This window comes from Pygocentrus nattereri, chromosome 21 (genome assembly GCF_015220715.1).
Source record: "Pygocentrus nattereri isolate fPygNat1 chromosome 21, fPygNat1.pri, whole genome shotgun sequence".
Taxonomy (NCBI): Eukaryota; Metazoa; Chordata; class Actinopteri; order Characiformes; family Serrasalmidae; genus Pygocentrus; species Pygocentrus nattereri.
Window position 1 is genome coordinate 13761412 of NC_051231.1, and position 4465 is coordinate 13765876.

A 4465-nucleotide genomic window follows, 5' to 3' on the forward strand; every position below is an offset into this window, starting at 1 on the left:
AGAGCCCTGACCTCAACCCCATCAGCAACACCTTTGGGATGAACTAGAACAGAGATTACGAGCCAGGCCCTCTCTTCCAACATCAGTGACCTTTGGTCACTGTAATGAATAATGAATCATGAATAAGGTAATGAATCATGCTTCTCTATCTGGCAGTCTCATGGATGAGTCTGTGTTTGGTGAATGCCAGGAGAACGTTACCTGCCTGACTGCATTGTACCTTTGGGATGAACTAGAACAGAGATCGCCAGCCAGGCCCTCTCAACCAATATCAGTGTCTGACCTCACAAATGCTCTTTTGGATGAATGGGCAAAATTCCTACAGACACACTCCAACATCATGTAGAAAGCTTCTCAGAAGAGTGGAAGCTGTTCTAGCTGCAAAGGGGGACCAACTCCATATTAATGCCTATGGATTTAGAATGGAATATCATAAAAGCTCCTGTCGGTGTCCTAATACTTTATAGTTTATAAAAGGTACTACTTTGAGCACACACCAGTGAGTGTCTCTCACTTCCATGATTGATACTCACACAAACATCCTCACATTACATGAATTGTATATTTTATAGTATGGAAGACGTTCTTCTTCCTCATATTTGTCAAATACATTTTTTCTCAATTTTGCTTGTGCTATGTCCATATGATTACTCTCCAAAGCCACCTGTGAACCTGCACATGTCTTCTGAATTTTATACAGAATGTTGATGAGGGTGAAATAGTGTAAAATTTGAAAATAATAAAATCATGTATCCCTTCATGTATCCCTTCATGTATCCCTCCACCGGTAATGAACACATTTTAAAAAATATGTTTTAGGCCGAAACCCTATCAAAACAGTTTCTCAGACACCAGGCACTGTACTCATAACCATTTCGTTTAATAAGTTTCTGTGCCGGAGCTTTTAGAGGCAGAGGTCTGGTTCCTATCACCACCACTGTGAACAATACTCGACTCGGTAAGTTTCTCTAGAACAGAGCATTTTACACCAATCCACTCTGAACAACTCTGTTTACAAATTAATCAACTAATAAAATGAAAAAAATAAATAAATAAAATCAATGGAATTCCCCTTTAAGAGTATTAAAGAATATCCTCGTTATGCAATTTACTTTTTTAAACAGTTTTACACTCCTCTGTTCGGTTAACATCATATTCGATGTTCAACTTTAAATTTCAAGTCTTTATTTTTAAGAACTTAACATATTAAACCATATTTTTCCCCTTTTAAGTACCATAAAGGCAGTTTTACTGTTTACATGTATATTTAAGTAATTACAGGAAACACTGAGAAGCATAACATCCAGAACACCACCACAGTCTCCATCAAAGAGCAGTTTAAAATGACCTCAAGTGGACAAAACTACAAAAAGCTGTGAAGTAAATTTCTTAATCTGTGATCTGAAGTAAACCTGAATTTCACATTTCTGCAGTGCAGAGTTGGTTGTTTTCTTCTGTTATTATGAGTAAAACATATGGACACTGATGGCTCCAAACAAGGTTCTCATATAGTTCCTTCATCACTCACATGCTGCCTTAGTGCCAATCCATGTGTATGTAGTGCTGTGAAAAGATATTTGGGTTCTTTTGTGATCTCCTGGATGTGTTGCCCATGCCTGCTTGGTGAAATTTTGGTAGACCCCTGAAGGTTCACTGCTTTTTTAAAAAATGTCTGTATTTGTGGATAAATGTGGTTCTCCAGAGTCCCAGAGCCTTAGCAAAGGCTTTCTAACCTGGTTCACATTGCCAGACAGGTTCCATTCAAGTGATGTTTAGATTTAACATGTCTGACAGTAATCATGCCTGTGAGAGGATGGTGAAAGTGAACATACACTATATTCCCCAAAGTGTTCACTCAGCCATCCAAATCACTGAATTCAGGTGTTCCAATCACTTCCATGGTGACAGGTGTATAAAACCAAGCACCTAGGCCTGCAGACTGCTTCTACAAACATTAGTGAAAGAATGGGTCGCTCTCAGGAGCTCAGTGAATTCCAGTATAGTACCATGACAGGATGCCAACTGTGCAAGTCCAGACATGAAATTTCCTTGCTACTAAATATTTCACAGTCAACTGTCAGTGGTATTATAACAAAGTGGAAGTGATTGGGAACGACAGCAACTCAGCCACAAAGTGGTAGGCCACGTAAAATGACAGAGCAAGGTCAGCAGATGCTGAGGCGCATAGCATGCAGAGGATGCCAACTTTCTGCAGAGTCACTACAGACCTCCAAACTTCATGTGGCCTTCAGATTAGCTCAAGAATAGTGCAGAGAGCTTCATGGAATGGATTTCCATCGCCAAGCAGCTGCATCCAAGCCTTATATCACAAGTGCAATGCAAATGGTCAAATGCAGGTGGTTTTTCAGGAGTTGGGCTTATCCCCTTAGTTCCAGTGAAAGGAACTCTTAATGCTTCAGCAGACCAAAAGGTTTTGGACAGTTTCATGCTCCCAACTTTGTGGAAACAGTTTGGGGATGGCCCCTTCCTTTTCCAGCATCACTGCGCACCAGTGCACAAAGCAAGGTCCATAAAGACATTGGTGAGCTAGTTTGACTTAATTGGCTTGCATAGAGTCCTGACCTCAACCTGATAAAAAACCTTTGGCATGAATTAGATTGGAGACCTAGGCCTCCAAAGCCAGGCCTTCTCGTCCAACATCAGTGTCTGACCTCACAAATGTGCTTCTGGAAGAATGGTCAAAAATTCCCATTAACACACTCCTAAACCGTGTGGAAAGGTTTTCCAGAAGAGTTGAAGCTGTTATAGCTGCAAAGGGTGGGCTGACTTCATATTAAACCCTATGGATGAAGAATGGGATGTCACTCAAGTTCATATGTGTGTGAAGGCAGACGAGTGAATACTTTTGGAAATACCACGTAGTAGCAAAGGGGGCAGTTACTTGTTCACATAGGGCCAGGTAGGGCTGAACGGCATTTTTCTTTAAAAAAATGAAATCATCAATTATAAATAGCATTTTGTGTTTACTTGGGTTTTCTGTGTCTAATATTAAAAGTAGTTTAATGATCTAAAACATTCAAGTATGACCAATATGCACAAATAGAAGAAACTGGGAAGGGGGCAAATACTTTTTCACAGCACTGTATATAATGCCTATTAGCATATATAGTTTTGTTGTCTAATATTTACTCCTGTGTATTTATTGTATGTTCTCCACTCGTTTCACTCTGTTGTGTCTCTTCACTCTGTGTGGTTCAATATAATGTGCTGCTGTTTGGGGCCTAAAGGACCACATTTTACTCCAATGTATACAAATTATACAGATAAATAACAATAAAGACCACTTGACTGGACACCTGAACTTATTTTCTCTTAGAAAATCAACAGAACATGTCATTTGATCAGGGGTGCCAGAACTTTTTCATACAGCTATATGTATGTATGTACACAGTGAGGGTTCCTCAGTGTTTCTTGTCCATATACTTCAATAGGAGCAACTTAGATTTCCATGACATTCAATATGTGGCAACAGTAACCAACGTCTTTCAAAAAAGCTTGTTTGTGAGAACACTTTAAATGAGTGATGTCACAGACACATTTTAGAACTTTAGCACTGAGAGGAACTCAGACTGTGGTCATTTGGCTGCTGGACATCGACACAAACTGCAGACAAAATGCTGCTCTGCTGCTTTTGGCCGCAAGTGGACGAAGATGAACCAAACGAAGCACGTCAGCTGAGTAAAGCAGGACGTGTTAAGACAGAAAAGAAATGGAGGAGGAAGAAGAAAGAGAGAGGAAGTGAGAAGGAGCAGGTTGGGAAGCTGGTGGAGGTGCAGGTGGAGAGAGGTGTGAAGGAGATACAGATTGTTGTTGAGGAGAAGAAAGAGGTGTTTGAGGAGGAGGAGGTTATAATGGAGGTGAAGGTTTCTGAGGAGGAGGTGAGAGCTGAGGAGAGTGAAAAGGTGAAGAAACTGATGAATGTAGCAGCTGTGGAAGAGGAGGAGGAGATGCAGCTGAACGTTATGGAGACAGAAAGGATGCTGATGGAGGAGGAGGCAGTAACAGAGGTAAGAATAAGGATAATCAGAAAAGTTGATTATGAAGGATTCAGTATCTACTAAAGCAATAAACCAGATAGGCTGTGTGTTACTGTGATTGTATCATTGTATTGAGTTAAATTATCAATAATCATAATTGACATAAACAAGTATCCCACCAATAAATGTAGTTCCTTTAAAGTATGGTATCATTCCCAAGCAACCATGGACCACTGAATAAGGAGAAGAACAATTGGTCACTCATCGCTGTATGTTTTGTACATATTATGTATATAAATAATGAATCATTTAATTTTTTATAGTATAACAGTGAACTTATGATAACACACCACTGTTTAATGCAAAAATATTTGCTTTATAAGCACTTTTTGGTCACCAAATCACTGACACCAATCCAGCGGCGCTCCTCTTCTACATAGTGCCCTACTTAGGAATTTAAATACCAG